This window comes from Natrix helvetica (assembly GCF_964273705.1).
Source record: "Natrix helvetica genome assembly, chromosome: 12".
Taxonomy (NCBI): domain Eukaryota; kingdom Metazoa; phylum Chordata; class Lepidosauria; order Squamata; family Natricidae; genus Natrix; species Natrix helvetica.
The window spans coordinates 7500630-7517699 of record NC_138556.1 but is presented as its reverse complement, the minus strand read 5'-3'; the positions used below and the strand labels follow the sequence as shown (position 1 = coordinate 7517699).

General features: G+C 41.9%; 2 protein-coding genes across 4 annotated transcripts in view; one reads left to right on the top strand and one right to left on the bottom strand.

Moving 5' to 3' along the window:
• The window catches only part of SV2B (synaptic vesicle glycoprotein 2B), a 135906-nt gene extending 120203 nt beyond the window's left edge, over nucleotides 1–15703 (bottom strand). For 2 of the 3 annotated variants that reach the window (XM_081965100.1, XM_081965098.1), the window contains exon 1: nucleotides 4995–5091. The gene's annotated coding sequence lies outside the window, so the exon portion shown is untranslated. Of the gene's footprint in view, nucleotides 1–4994; nucleotides 5092–15579 lie in introns of those variants that run through there. The other variant, XM_081965099.1, reaches the window with a different exon arrangement.
• RASL12 (RAS like family 12) overlaps nucleotides 1–17070 on the top strand; it is a 326560-nt gene that overhangs the window by 130669 nt on the left and 178821 nt on the right. The gene's annotated exons all lie outside the window — the stretch shown is intronic.

Sequence of the window (17070 nt, the reverse complement as noted above, 5' to 3'; positions counted from 1 at the left end):
GCGCTGGTGACGTCTCGCCTGGACTACTGTAACGCTCTCTACATGGGGCTTCCCTTGAAATGCACTCGTAGACTACAGTTGGTCCAGAACGCGGCCGCGCGGGTAATTATGGGGAGTACAAGGTACTCCCATGTGACACCTTTCCTGCGCGAGCTGCACTGGCTCCCTGTGGTCTACCAGGTGCGTTTCAAGGTCTTGATAACGATCTTTAAAGCGCTCCATGGCTCAGGACCTAGCTACTTGCGGGATCGTATCCTGCCCCATACATTCCTGCGACCAATTCGCTCGCACAGAGAGGGACTCCTCCAGGTGCCGTCCACCAGACAATGTCGGGGGGCGGTGTCTAGGAGTAGAGCCTTCTCCGTTGCGGGCCCAGCCCTGTGGAATGACCTTCCCCCGGATATTAGGACTACCTCTGACCTCCGCGCCTTCCGGATAAAGCTCAAGACGCACCTATTTCAAGTAGCTGGCCTGGCTCAACCATAGTTCGTTCACACTGCTCCTGACGGTTTTTTTAATTTTTGTGACTTTTAGACTTTTATTAGGGGATTTTAAACTATATTTTAACTGTCTTTTCTTATCTTCATACCGCCTCCATGTACGCGTGTTCGTTTATTCTGTGTGTGTATTGTCCATATTGTTTTTTATGTGTTTTATTGTATGCCGCCCCGAGTCCTTCGGGAGAGGGTGCGGCTAAGAAATAAATTTATTATTATTATTATTATTATTATTATTATTATTATTATTATTATTATTATTATTATTATTATTATTATTATTATTATTATTTATTTATTCATTTATTTATTTATTTATTTATTTATCTTATCATGTTTATGTAGTGTAAAATTGGAGGTGGTGACTCTTTAAGAGCTGAATGCAACAAAGTTTCATGTTTAATGTATGCCAATTAGTGTACATTCAAAGTGGCAATAACTGTTCTGTTCTTTGTTAGACTTCTCATCTGCCTGTTGCCTAGAACCTCAAGATAACTGTAACTAAAACTGTACAATCACCTTTGGAATATGGCTGTCTCTAGCTTTGAAACCCTCTAGATCCATGGTGGTGAACCTATGGAATGCGTGCCAGAGGTGGCATGCATGAGCCCTCTCTGTGGGCACCATCACCACCTGGTCTTCAGGTTTTCGGCGCATGCATGTGCACCGGCCAGCTGGTCTTTGCTCATGCCACAGCCCCACAAACCTGAAGACCAGTGTGCATGCATGCACCGGCCATCTGGTCTTTGTATTTCCAATGCGCACACATGCACCGGTCAGCTGGATTTCGAGTATCCGGGCCTCCAGCACACGTGCATTTGCACACGCGCACACATTCCAGTTCTGATGGTGCCAAAAAAAATCACCATCACTGCTTTAGATCTTTTTGAATGTACTCCAGAGATCCGGATTAATCCCTTTAGATCCTTGCATGTCGAGTCATCCTGCCTCGTGAAATGAAATATTGGTACAGCACAGATGTATTCTAAATCACCCAGCATGAAACACTCTCCAGTTTCTGAAGCTCCTGAATTAAAATGCAAATATGTTGTTAGAGTTAGGGCATTCTAGATGTTAATAACCCTTTGTGGAAAAAGGAACAGCTCTTAGAGAGCTTTCTTTGTTAATTGGGTCAAAAAACAGAATTTCAGTAGGAGTAATTAAAACTACACAAATGGAATTCAGGCTCCTACACAGCTATTAAGAACAGACCACTTTTTCCCTGACATCTGGCTTCCCTATTTATTCTCCTACCTGCTCAACAGAAGAGTTTTGCATAATATAACAATTGTTTTCCAGTGGATTTCTTCGCATGCCCCAAACTTTACACTGATGATGTTACCTAGTCAGCTAATCAAGCATCTGCAAGCAAACTACCAAGTTGTGAGGAGCAAGGAGTCCACCAACTTTTCCTCTACAGGAAGATGCTTGATGGTGTAACGTTGCACACACCAAAGACTAAAAAAGAGACGCACAAAATCAATAGAACGAATACTCAGGAAGTAAGCTCTGACATTCAAGATGGATATCAAAGTGTTTTTTTTTATTCTTCTCCACCTGATTTAGAGGCGGCTACTAGAAATCCAGGTGTCTTCAGGGGGTTCCAGATAGCTTGGTAGGTAGGTAGGTAGGTAGGTAGGTAGGTAGGTAGGTAGGTAGGTAGGTAGAGATAGATAGATAGATAGATAGATAGATAGATAGATAGATAGAAGATAGATAGATAGATAGATAGATAGATAGATAGATAGATAGATAGATAGATAGATAGATAGAATGATGGATGGATGGATGGATGGATGGATGGATGGACGGATGGATGATAGGTAGGTAGGTAGGTTGGTAGATAGATATGATAGATGATAGATAGATAGATAGATAGATAGATAGATAGATAGATAGATATGGATGGATAAACAAATAAGAGAGTGGGAAGAGAAAGAGGGAGGGAAAGAGAGAGGGAGAGAGAGAAAAGAGGGAGGGAGGAATGAAAGGAGGGAGGGAAGGTGGGAGGGAAGGATGGCAATTGAGGCTATGGAGGCTTAATGGCAAAGAAGTTTCAGATGCCCTATAGCAGATGCCCCTTCTGAATGCTTTCTATTGAACCCCAAAGAGAGAATAATTTTAAAAAAGCAAGCCATTCATATAGATACCTTTCAACTACTCTCTCACTAAGCCTGTGGAAGAACATCACGTCATCCCAGGGAATTTCTCCAAAATGTCCATCTCCTTTGAAAGAACTGTAAAAAGGACAACCTCTTTTATCCAACCTCATGAGACCAGTTCAACATAAAAATCCAAGGAGAGGGGATTCCCTCCAATGCTCTCTGAAATACTTCTCTCCACCATGCACACTGTATCTTCCACTCACTCGAGATATCGCACCAGAAAGAAGATGTTCCCATAAATAGACATTCCAACTATAGTTTTGAATAAATAATTCAAATAATCCATACTTGCTTACTGATGGCTTTTCAACAGAAGCAGATTCGCCTTTAATAATTTAACCATTTTTGTTACATTTGTAAGTGAGTCAACTATTAGCCACAATCCTGAATACATATCTCTGGTTGTTCCAAGTCTTTGCTGGTCTTGGTCAATGAAGTAACAATAATAATAACAACAATTACCTCAACAACAAACTTTTTAAAAAGGGAAACACTGCATTTTCTATGCTGGTATGCTGGCAGGTGTTTTTATGGCATAGATAAGCAATGTTTATGGTCGGGGGAATTAATATAGCCTCATTTGTAAATTGACAAGAAAGATGCTTAAAAGAAGTTTCATAAAATGAAGCAATTTTGTCTATACATTCTTTGCAGGCCAAATATATAATCATCATTTTATGGACCCCTCATTTTGTAGGTTTCCTTTTACGTATGTTTTTTAAAAATCTCTTGTAACCATTTCCATCTGATTCACAGTAAAATAATGGCCCACAATCTTTTCTCTTTCACTTTCCCTCTCACCCCTTTTTATTTTATTTTTCCCCCAACAGAGTTACCAAGTCTGTTTTGCAGAGCCCTGTTTGAAACAACCACTGCAAGAATCAGCAACATCCAGCAGCTTAATAAAAAGGAGTCCATTTTAAATTAAGGCATATAAGCCTGTAAGTGCTGTATCCGAGCCTCCGGAAAACGTAGTACAAATTTTCCCCACTAGGTTCAACAATCAGCAGTGAAAATGTGAAAAAAGAAAGAGAGGGAGGGGGAGAAAGAAAGAAAGATAAAAGAAAGAATGGAGAAAGAGGGAAGAGAAAGAAAGAAGAAAGGGAGAAAGAGGAAAGAAACAAAAAAGAGAAAGAAAGAGAAAAGAAAGAGGAAGGAAGAGGAAGGAAGACAGTAACTTGGCTTCAGATGACCATGGGAATCAGTCTCTTTCTGACTACTTTTTCTTTTAAATTTAATTCTCCATGACAGAATTTAAAAAGCTAACTCTTTATCAACCCTCATACTAAAATGGATTCTTGAGTGAGTACCTGTTTATAACTTGCCTTCATTTGGATTTGACCTGGAGCAAAAGTCTTTCTGGAAGGATTACTCCATTCTCACAGTGATCTACTATTTGCCAAATGGGGTTTCCAGAGTTGGCATGAAGGATTACAGGGTCTTTATTGAGTTTAAGTCTTTTCTGCCTTCGCTCGGGGAGACTTCTGCCATCTCAGGACAGATCTAACATTCACGTTCACGTTGTTTCTGGTTTTAAAAAAACCACACCTATCAAATTATTGTGCAACGCAATTTTAAAACATTCATTTCAAGTTTCTAGGCATGATATTCTCCCAACCCCATCCTACACCCCCCAAAATAAAACTTGTCAATTGCACGTTTTAATCTAAAGCTTAATGGCATTGGACGTATCCCGAGATGGATAGCCATGGTTGACTTCCTGCTTCCCTAAGACTTCTGTTTTCCACGCAAACTGCATGGATTAAATCCCCATCCCCTCAATACGAATGAAGCTGCGGCAGCCGAAAGTTTATTTTTCTTTAAAAGAAGAAAAAAAAAACACGCTGTGGCTTTTTGTCACCGAGATTAACAGGTGAGCTTTCTCCAAGGCATTCACGAAACTCCACCACACTGAGCTGCTAAAGAAAATGCACCACATTGCAGCACCGTAGTTTTAAGAGCCTGGCCCTAGCATCTAAGCGCATTGTTCAGCAGCCCTTAGCGAGTAGCAGAGAAGCAGCAAATAACACACCCATCTGCTTCCTAAAAAAAAAAAAACCCAGATACACTTGGAGCCGTTTTACAACTGTGGTCCAAATTGCCTGCTTTGACCAGATACCAGCTTTTAAAGCCCCGGTGTATTATTTTATTTTTTTGCTATCCAAACCGTTTCCTGGATGAGCTTTAGAGACTTAGCAAAATCTCTCGTAGTCACTCCACCCTGCTACCTCAGCACATTTCCCCCCCAGTCCCTGCTACCCCTGATGCGCTCGTGCAGAAAAAAGGAAGGAAAAAATAATACAGCTCCCCCTCACCAAAAAATATTTCTTACCCAAAGTAGCAAATGCCTCCTCCTGCCCGACAGCCAACCCGTCCGTTCATTTGTTCCTCGGTTGTTTCTCCTTCTGTCGCCGGCTGTTCAGATGGAGCAGCCGGGGGTGGATGGATGGAGAGGTGGGGGGGGGGAGATTAAGGAGGAGTAAATCTCTCGGAGAGGAGATGAACCCACTGAGGATGCGCGCGACCAGGTAAGGCGAGGGGGAAGAGTGAGGGAGGAAGTCCAGCCACTCGCTGGAGAGCAAAAGGGAGATTCCCCCTTTTGTCGGATCCACTCCCACGCCACCCACTCAGCTGATTGTGGGTGGGGAGGACGAGGGGTGACAAAGAGACTGCTGGCAGAGATCGGATGAGAGAGAGAACGGGCAGGGAATTACAGCGGATGTGCAGCCTTGAACTTCATGGGGGAAATTGATGGTGCGCTCAGCGTGGGAGGATGGCCGGGAGAGACAATAGCCTGTATTTAAAAAATGAAGCTGCTTTTAACGTATCAGCCATTCTGGGTCTCTTGTTATTAGTCTTCAGGGGGGGGGGGAAACTAGTGCCAAGCATACTCTTGCAGAATATTTTATTGTCCGAGAATGGGGAAATATGTCAACTTGCCAAGCTTATGGAGGCAAAACTGTGGGTTGGAGTGGAAAGGGGTGTGACTGCTTGCTTTTCTTTTCTGTTGTATCCCCTAAAAATCTACTTTTTTTCCTGTTGCCTTCTCTAGCCATTAACAAACCACTTGCCCTGACTTGTTTTTATTTTGCTTGTATCCCACAATCATCTTTCTTTAATCATTCTTTTTGTAACTATTGTAAACAGCCTCCAGATTTTTTTTAAAAAAAATGAGCCGTGCATAAATCACATTAAGGATGAAAATGAATGCCGAAATGCTTTAAAAAATGCTACTTTCTGAACTACAGGAGCAAATGTTTTGCTTTTCAATTCAGACAGTCATGAAAAGAGAAAAGGGAGCAGAGAGGCTAATGCATTTCTTCATAAATTGTAATAAAGAAGCTTGGAGAATCAATGGGATTGGATGGTAATTACCACCCTAAAACGATTCTTCCTTTTTACCTGATAATGTGGACCAGATTGTCCTTCTGCTTAATCCTCACACCCACACCAGCCATGTCTAAAATTGATGGATCCCTACGTAGCATCAAGTTACAGCCCTCATTGTTATAGCCAAACCCTCTGTGGCAGTGGTGGGATTCAAAAAGTTTTACTACCAGTTCTGTGGGCATGGCTTGGTGGGCATGGCAGGGGAAGGATGCTGTAAAATCTCTATTCCCTCCCCACTTAGATGCTGCACACGTTATAAATACATGCTGGTTGCCATGGGCCCGAATTTTGATCTCATGACCCTGGGGATGCTGCAACAATCCTAAGGGCAAGGACTGACCATGAGTGACTTTTTTCAGCGCTGTGATAACTTTGAACTATCACTAAAACATATAAGTCCAGGACCCATCTGTATTATGAAGAGGGTCTAACTTTCTTAGAACATAGAATAGTAAGGTTGGAAAGGACCTTGGAGGTCTTCTAGTTCTATGGGTGTGGCTTGGTGGGCATGGCAGGGGAAGGATACTGTAAAATTCCCATTGCCTTCACACTCCAGGGGAAGGATACTGCAAAATCCCCATTGCCTTCACACTCCAGGGGAAGGATACTGTAAAAGCTTCATTCCCTCCCCACTCCAGGGCAAGGATACTGTAAAATCCCCATTTCCTCCCAATCAGCTGGGACTCAGGAGGCAGAGAATAGATGGGGGCGGGGCCAGTCAGAGGTGGAATTTACCGGTTCTCCAAATTACTCAACATTCCCGCTACCGGTTCTCCAGAACTGATCAGAACCTGCTAAATATTACCTCTGCTCTGTGGCTGCTTCGCATAAATGCTACCTTCTTTCCTAATGACCTTATCAGAAAAATCTTGGCAACAAGTTAAGAGGCCCTAATCCCTCCAATGAAATATGTCAGATAAAAAGGATTACCTATCCTGCCCTCGGCTAAAATTAGACCTCCTGATTTTCAGAAATCTTTTTTTTTCCCCTGTCAATTGTTTAGTTTTCATTCGTTTATAATATAAAATACAAAAGCAAATAGTAGGGAAAATAAGGGACGGAAAGGAGAAGGGAGAAGTCTAGAAAAGAAGAGGGGAAAGGCATTGACACCTGATTCCCTCCAATGCAGTAGACCAGGGGTGTCCAAACTTGGGAACTTTAAGACTTGTGGACTTCAACTCTCAGAATTCCCCAGCCAGCATGGCTGGCTAGGGAATTCTGGGAGTTGAAGTCCACAAGTCTTAAAGTTCCCAAGTTTGGACACCCCTGCAGTAGACTAAGACAGTAACATCAAACTGCCATTTAGTTGCTGTTGACTTTTAGCTATCCCAGAGATAGATTTTCTCTGACAGGATCTGTTCCCAACCTGTTTTCTTTTCTTTTCTTTTTTAATTTTATTTTTGAATAAACCTGGCTTTCTAATGGTCACCTCAAGTTACATCCTCGGGTTTTCTATTTTTAACATCAATTTTCCTTCTAAAAATTACCGTATTTTTCGGGCTGTAAGACGCACCGGAGTATAAGACGCACCAAGATTTTGAAGAGGTAATTTTTTTAAAAAAAGTTTTTGCACTCTGCAGGCTTCCCAAACCCTCTGCATGCCTTGTTTTTTTGTGAAAAATGGGGCATGCAGAGAGTTTGAGAGGCCTGCAAAGTGCTCCTGGGGGCTGGGGGGCCAAAAATGAGCAAACAATGCCCCATTTTTCATGAAAATGGGCCCGTTTTTTGCAAAAACAGAGGGCATGCATATGCTTTGGGAGGCTTGTAGAATGCTCCTGGGGGCTGGGGGGGGGTAAATGGCAAAACCTGGCACATTTTCCATTCATTTTGCCCTCCCCAGCCCACAGGAGCATTCTACAAGCCTCCCAAAGCCTATGCATGTTCATTTTTGCAAAGGGGTGGGGTTTTGGGAGGCCAAAAATGCTGTATTCAATGTATAAGATGCACCCAGATTTTCATCCTCTTTTGGGGGAGGGAAGGTGCATTTTATACTCCAAAAAATAAGGTATGCACAAGTCCAAATGATGTTTTCTGCACATTTACTGTATGTTAGTATTGAAAAAGCATCAATATTCTTTTGATTGCTAATCTTTAAGGAAACAGAGATTGGAGGACCCCCTTTCTCTCTCTTTCCCTGTGAGCATTTTGCTTCCTCTGGTTTTACTTTGACAAGCACCCTGTCAAAGAATCCTGTGTTAATCCCACCAAAAGAGATTCATGATTGTCAGAGACAGAGTCTTACTTCTGAGCAGATTCCTTTATTGTTCCTCACCAATAGACAGAATCTTACCAAACTAAAGCAACTTACTTGCATCATTAAATAGATTATCTGAGAATTGCTAGGAAGGAACCATCTTGACTCTATTCCTGCCTTCCAACCAAGCCTTCTAAACTTTGCTGTCTCTTGGACCTCTGGAATTCAGCTCTTCCCTGCTGGGAATCCAGGCTACACTCCACCACAACGACACCAATAACACAAACACAGCAACCTCATTTTCCCTGCTCCTTTAAATAGAATGCTTTAAAAAACAACAACAACCAATATCTTGCAAATGGAATCAAAGGGCCTGTACTCAAATATTTCTGCTAACAAATGCAAGCTGTGATGGCATCCCCCCTCCCCCTCAAGCCATAAAAGTGGCTGGGGGGATATTTTTTAAAAGATAAAATAGCATCAGCAGGATGATTAAGAGGAGGTGTTATGTTCTTCATGAGTAAGGCAGTTGACATATTCCAAGAATATAACACCCATACATAACGCATCAATACTGGAGTCACTTGTGCGTATCTTAGTTAAAAATCGCTGTATGTATTTCCATGAATCTGGGAGAGGCACAAATAATTTTTGTGCATATAAATTTAATGCACTCCATTGTGCTTTTCGGTCCCTTAATATAGCAATAGCCCTTAGACTTATATACCGCTTCATAGTGCTTTTACAGCCCTCTCTAAGCAGTTTTCAGAGTCAACATATTGCCCCCAACAATCTGGGTCCTCGTCTTTGTTTAAAGAATCCCATAATCCCTTGTGGAGTGGAGTCAGGGCAACTGAATAGAGCTGAGTATTTACTGGCAGGATGCCCTTCCTGTTGCCAATGTGGAGTAATATCCAGCAGATATATTCTCATTGTGCCCAGAGAGAGAAATATCTGCCTCTACCTAGGATCGAACTCACAGCCTCCTGATTGTGTGACGAGAGCTCCATTGCACCACTCCTAGGTCCCTTAATATCTCACCAATTATGTATATCTTTTGTGGAAAGGAGGCACTAACCTGCCCTCTGGATTCCAAAATGGTAGGGGTAGGAATTACCAGCATGCAAAAGACAACTACCTGGTAGTAATACCAAATAGTACCAGTAGTGACAGGCACCTTGGGTGCAATCCAAAAACATCTGAAGCACCAACTGAATGCCATTGACATTGACAAAATCACCATCAATCAACTGCGAAAGGCAGCTTCACTTGGAACGGGCTACATCCTGCAACAATACCTTTTAACACCATCCAATGAGAACATCTGCCTGCCTCAGTCCTTGGGAAAGACTCATTAGGTGAATAAATATGCCAAGTCCAATCTAAATACCTGGCTGACTGTGCAACCAACCCTAATAATCCTATAAATTAGTCATGAAGTTTTATCATGCAAGATAATAATAAGCCAGAACATAACACAATGGAGCAAAAGGCAAAACTAAAACAAAATACAATTCGTATTTCTGGATCAACCCTACAAAATTTACTTTAATCAGATCTGTATATGCAGTTTCCAATTCCACTGCTTTATATTTATATTTATATTTATTTATATTTATATAAATTGTGTGTGTGTGTGTGTTTTCGTAGATTTTCACGGGTGTAGGTATGCTGGTTTTGTTGTATTCGGGTCTTTTCCCGTGTAGGATTCTACATACATACATACATACATACATACATACATACATACATACATACATACAATATTCATTTATTTATACTCCATCTTTATTTTTAAGGATAAGGCAGTGAACACATCTTAATACTTCTTCCTCCTCCTATTTTTTCCCACAACAACAACTCTATGAGGTGGGTTGGACTGAGAGTGTGGGACAGGCCCAAAATCACCTAGCCAGCTTTCATTACAATCAATACAATCAAGATCAAATGAGGTACTAATACCACTCTATAAAGCCTTATTAAGATCACACCTAGAGTATGGCATCCAGTTTTGGTCACCACACTATAAAAAAAAGATGTGGAGACTCTAGAAAAAGTGCAGAGAAGAGCAACCAGCATGATGAGGGGACTGGAGGCTCAAACATAGAATGAACGCTTGCAGGAACTGGGCATGGCTAGTCTAGGGAAGAGAAGGACCAGGGGAGACATGCTAACAGTGTTCCAATATTTGAGGGGCTGCCATAGAGAGGAGGGGGGGTCAAGCTATTTTCCAAAGCACTTGAAGGTCAGACAAGGAATAATGGATGGAAACTGACAGAGGAGAGATTCAACCTGGAAATAAGGAGGAACTTTCTGACAGTGAAAGCAATCAACCAGTGGAACAGAAGTTGCCTTCGGAACTTGTGGGGGCTTCATCACTTGAGACTTTCAAGAAGAGACTGGACTGCCATCTGTCAGAAGTGGTGTAAGGTCTCCTACTTGAGCAGAGGGGGGTTGGACTAGATGATCAATAACCTTGATGATGAACCTACGGCACACATGCCCAAAGTGGCACACCGTGACATGTTGCCTGGTGCGCATGGTATCACCTGTTCCTCTTCTGGGTTTCTGACATGCATATGTATGTGACAATCAGGTGGCCTTTGTGCATGCGGCAGTGCTGGAAACCGGAAGAGCTGGTTTTCCATTTTCCGGCGCGAGCAAGTGTGCTGGCTAGCTGATTGGCAGGTGCTCATACGTGGCAGTAACCGGGAGACTTGCTGGCTGGCACGCATGAGCATGCTGGAAACCAGAAGTTCATTTTCCGGTGCATGCACCATCCCTGGGCAGCTCTTCTTCCTGGTTGCGGCCCATACATGCACACACAAACTGCTCCCTTTTTGGCACCCGGTGCTGCAGCTGCGCAAGTGCACTCCCTTTTTGGCAATTGGTGCTGAAAAGGGTCACCATCACTGACCTACAAGGTCCCTTTCAACTCTGTTAATTTGTTAAACCTGTTACCTGTTAAATTATATGTACGATCTGGGTTACTAGCGGTATTCCTCGACTTACAACAGTTTGTTTTGTGACCAATCAAAGTTCCAATGGCACTGAAAAAAAAATGACTTATGGCCATTTTTCACACTTAGAACCCTTGCAGCATTCCTATGGTCCCGTGATCAAAATCCAGACTCTTGGCAACTGGTTCACGTTTATGACGGTTTTATGTCCCGGGGTCATGGGATCTCTTTTTTTGCAAAGTCAATGGGGAAGCCAGATTCACTTAACAGCCATGCTACTAACTTAACAACGGAAGAAGATTCATTTAGTCATGGTGGCAAGAAAGGTCGTAAAATGGGGCGAAACTAACTTAACGAATGTCTCGCTTAGCAAATTGAGATACATTTTGGGTTCAGTCATGGTTGTAAATCAAGGGCTACCTGTACAGTCTGGTTTCCTTGTTTGCAGTTTTGAATTGTGTGAACCCAACCAATTGCAGTTTGTTCAAGACAACCATCAAAGGCTTGTCATGCTGTGCAAACAGGGCTGTTGCTTTCTGTTCTTGTTTCTCGGGTTGTCCTTAAAAACACTGCAATAGGAACGGATGTTCATAAAGATTGTGTTTCTCTTGGAAATCTGAACCACTGCTACAGCCCAGCCTACAACAGTCCCTTCCCAGCCTCAATAAATTAACTTGTTTTGCTGGCAAGATCAGAGGCTTACTCCTTGCAGAAATCTCCTCCAGGATAGATTACTGCTGCATCAGCAGAGACGTGGACAATATACTAAAGAGGGCAGAGTGAGTGAGCAAGCAGAAGGCTGAAGAGAAGCAAGGAACAAGGAAGGAAGGACAGAGCCTGCTGCATTGACACGGCATTCCTGCCAAGCAAGATCATTGCCATTGTTTTTGGCTTTGTTAACAGAGCCCACCTGTTGTGGGATAAATAGATAGACTGACAGTCAGACGGACGGACGGACGGACAGACAGACAGACAGATAGATATAGAGAGGGAGAGAGAGGGAGAGGGAGAGAGTTAGATGATAGATAGATAGATAGATAGATAGATAGATAGATAGATAGATAGATAGATAGATATAGAGAGAGAGAGGGAGAGAGAGTGAGGGAGAGAGTTAGATGATAGATGATAGATAGATAGATAGATAGATAGATAGATAGATAGATAGATAGATAGATAGATATAGAGAGGGAGAGGGAGAGAGATGATAGATGATAGATGATAGATGATAGATGATAGATGATAGATAGATAGATAGATAGATAGATAGATAGATAGATAGATAGAGAAAAGAGAGAGATATATATAAATGGAGAGATGGAGAGAGGGGGGAGGGAGAGAGGGAGGGAGGGAGGGAGGGAGAGAGAGAGAGCCTCTAAATCTTGTGCTATGCAAAATGCCATTATTGGATTGTCAGCTCCAATTATTTATGCACCTCTATAACTGACCGATTTGGCATTGCAACCAATCAAGACAAACACAGACTTCAATGGTAATTAGAACTGCAGAAAAAACAATGGCTACCAACCTGCCTTCCATTGAGGACCTCGACACTGCATGAGTCAACAAGAGGGCTGTGAAAATATCTACAAACCCCTAGCATCCTGGACATAAACAGTTTCAACTTCTACCCTCAAAATGACGCTATATAGAGCACTGCACACAGAACAACTAGACACAAGGACAGTTTCCCCCCCCCCCCCATGCCATCACTCTGCTAAACAACTAATTCCCACAATACTGTCAAACTAGCTAAAAAGGCAGAATTAACATCATCTTTCTCATCTTCCCTATTTCCTATCTCCTTATCTTTTTATGACTATAACGTTGTTGCTTCTGTCTTACAATGTATATTGTTTACGTAGTATCCTAGTATGATTTACGTTGATTTTTAGTATCCATGACTATCACTAAGTGTTGCAGCTAATGTTTTGTGCTGAATGTATTTTACAACGACTCTTTAATGATCTATCACTATTGCTGTATGTCCATTGAGAACTTGACGCACCAGAAACAAATTCCTTGTGTGTCTAATCTATTCTATTCCATTACGTATTATTTGTATTTGTAAAGAGTAAGGAAGTAGCCTTAATGGAGATGAGACAGATATTTGCCAAAATCACAAAAGAAACATATTGATTCCTGTTTGGTCTCTATGGCAGCACTGACTGTGAGTGACTCTAGTGAATTTTGCCGTTCTTGCTCAACAATTCAAAGATGTCTTGCAATAACAGCAATATTTGATACAACCAGTATTTTCTTTTTAAAACATTATTTTAAAATGTGGCCCACAATTTACTTATGAATATTGGATGGCTGTTTACTGTTTACTGCATTCAGTTTTGGTCGCCACGATGTAAAAAAGATGTGGAGACTCTAGAAAGAGTGCAGAGAAGAGCAACAAAGATGATTAGGGGACTGGAGACTAAAACATATGAAGAACGGTTGCAGGAACTGGGCATGTCTAGTTTAATAAAAAAAAGAAGGACTAGGGGAGATAGGATAGCAGTGTTCTAATATCTCAGGAGTTGCCACAAAGAAGAGGGAGTCAAACTATTCTTCAAGGCACCTGGACCTTGAATTCTCCAAGGCAACTAGTACAAGAAGCAATGTGTAGAAACTAATCAAGGAGAGAAGTAACTTAGAACTGAGGAGAAATTTCCTGAGAGTTAGAACAATTAATCCGTGGAACAACTTGCCTTCAGAATTTGTGAATGCCCCAACACTGGAAGTCTTTAAGAAGATGTTGGATAGCCATTTGTCTGAAACGGTATAGGGTTTCCCGCCTAGGCAGGGGGTTAGACTAGAAGACCTCCAAGGTCCCTTCCAACTCTGCTATTGTATTGTATTGTATTTAGTCTTTAACTTGCACATTTATAGCAGTTTGCTTGGATCCCACCCAGCAAGGATTCATTTAACAATGTGTCTAAACCCATACCTTAGAATAATCAATGCCAGTATTAAACTCCAATGTTTTTGCTTTCTTTAACAGCAGTAATGCAAAATGGAGGTTCTCCAAAAGATCAATTATAGAATGAAACAGCCTGTAGGGTGCAGTCAAAAAAAAAATTAAGATGGCAGCCATAATGGAATTAGAATAGAATGGAATGGAACGAAACAGAACAGAATAACAGAATTGGAAGGGACCTTAGAGGTCTTCTATTCCAACCCTCTGCTTAGGCAGGAAACCCTACACCACTTCAGACAAATGGTTATCTAATCTCATCTTAAAAACTTACAGTGTTGGAGCATTCACAATTTCTGGAGGGAAATTGTCCCACTGATTAATTGTTCTAACTGTCAGGAAGTTTCTCCTTAGTTCTAAGTTGCTTCTCTCCTTGATTAGTTTCCACCCATTGCTTCTTGTCCTGCCCTCAGGTGCTTTGGAGAATAGTTTGACTCCCTCTTCTTTGGGGCAGCCCCTGAGATATTGGAACACTGCTGTCATGTCTCCCCTAGTCCTTCTTTTCATTAACTAGACATACCCAGTTCCAGCAATCATTCTTCATATATTTTAGCCTCCAGTCCCCTAATTATCTTTGTTGCTCTTCTCTGCACTCTTTTTAGAGTCTCTGGAGACATCTGGAGACTGCGACCAAAACTGGATGCAGGATTCCAAGTGTGGCCTTACCAAGGCATTATAAAGTGGTATTAACCCTTCACGTGATCTTGATTCTATCCCTCTGAGTAAAGACGGCAGCCATAATGGTACCAATAAAGAAGAATATTTGTAGCTCAGGTTTGTCATCTCTGTGACCTAGAGGTGGAGCTCTCACCTCATAATCAGAAGGCTGTGAGTTCGATCCGAGGTAGAGGCAGATGTAGGGCCTCCTGCTTGGGCAGGGGGTTGGACTAGATGACCTGCAAGGTCCCTTCCAACTCTGTTAATCTGAAATGACATTACCTAGTTTGGCTAATAAAGCATCTGCAAGAAACCAAACAAGCTCAGAGAGCACCAAGGACCCATTCATAACAGTACTGCATTGACTTTCTTGTCCACATCTTGAAGGAACCCCAGCCCAAGTTCTACTATTTCAACTGTTCAACTATTACACAGTTCTCCCTTTTTTTATTCTATTTATTCTATTACTCTCCTCCTTACATGGGGGATAAAAAGACTTCAAGAATTACTGCCTCTCTATGAAAAGCACTTCTATCAGCTAATTTACTGGCTGGCTAGCCTTCCCTTTGTCAAATTCTTATCAGGCTTAAGTCAATTAAGTAGCAGTTTTAAGGTCAGGACTCTAAGCAAGCAGAGGCCCAGTTGTAAATCCCATTCAGCTTCAAACGCAACAGAGATCTTACTAGAGCTGGCAAAGTCCCTAGGATAATGCAGACTATAAGGCCAAGGTTGTAGTGCAAAGAGAAATACATACCACCCAGGCTAGGCTCCTTTTGCACAGAGAGTCCATCCAATACCAGACTGCATTCAGACAGAAGAACTTCAACACAGAAAGGTCTCCAGCTGTAATCACTGATTGTCCTTGATTTCCTGCATCCAATTCCTCCTGTGCAGAGCTTCCTGGATCAGGGGAATCCCTTGAGTTTGTCACCACTTCACTGCTTGCTGACTCTTCACACACACATTGATGGCCCCCTTGTGGGCTGGGGGGGTAAGCCTTCAGTTCCAGGTTTGAACCACAAAGATTTGGGTCCTGATGGCCTCTCACCACTGGGTCTAGTCCCTGTTTCTTCTCTGTTGTCCCTCTCATTCGAGAAAGCTTTTTGATCCAGGAACAGGAAGACATATAAATCCCATACCCACTGGATTAATTCAGTAAATCATGCATTAAATAAACCATGAGCTTATTAGGAGTGGGCACCCTACAGTTCTAAGAGTCCCGCTGGCAATGACAGCTGAAAATTGAAGACATGATTTCCTACCCATTTCAAAACGGGATACTGTGATGCATGCTACTGTTCTTTTAAAAAACAAACAAACAAACAAAGTGAATTTCCAAACTTGCAAACCTGCCTCAACCCACACCTGGAATCTGCTCTCCGTCCACTTTGCAACCCTCAGCTACACAACAAATATTAAAAACGAGTGCTGAGTTTGCATGCTGGATGCGTATCGCGCCATTCTCTGGAGTCCCAAAGGCCCACAGATGAGAGACTGCAGGCAAGGGGGGTTAAATTGCAAAGATGGAAGCCGATAAACAGTACATGGGCTGAGATTTTCAGGAAAGAAATCCTGAAGCAAGCAATAAGAACAACATAGGAATTTCTCATCTTTGCTGATAAATCCGAAACTAACTAACAGGTCTTCCTTCCATCTTGTTTTCAAACTTGCAAGATGGATGTCAGCCTTGCGAGGTGGACCAGACAAGAAGCTTACATTAGGTTATGTATGTATGTATGTATGTATGTATGTATGTATGTATGTATATGTATATGTATGTGTGTGTATGTATATATATGTATATGCATATGCATATGTATATGTATTTGTGTTACAACCCCTGGTATGCCCAAATATGGGAGGGAACTCACTGCTCCCCCTTTCTGTCTTTCGGCTCACTGCAGGAGACCATCCAGACAGAAAACCATATTTTTAATGTTGCCTTTTATATTTGTGTTGTATTTGTGCTGATAAATAAATAAAGGGAGACTAGTATAGATCTATTTCAAGCTATTTAGTTCTCATCAGCTAGCGAATCCCAGTAAGGGTATGGCTAGCTGATGAGAGCTAAATAGCTTGAAATAGATCTATACTAGTCTCCCTTTATTTATTTATCAGCACAAATACAACACACACACACACACACACACACACACATATATATATTCGTAGATTTTCACAGGTGTAGGTATGCTGGTCTTGTTGTATTCGGGTCTTTTCCCATGTAAGATTGAGATTGTCTTGG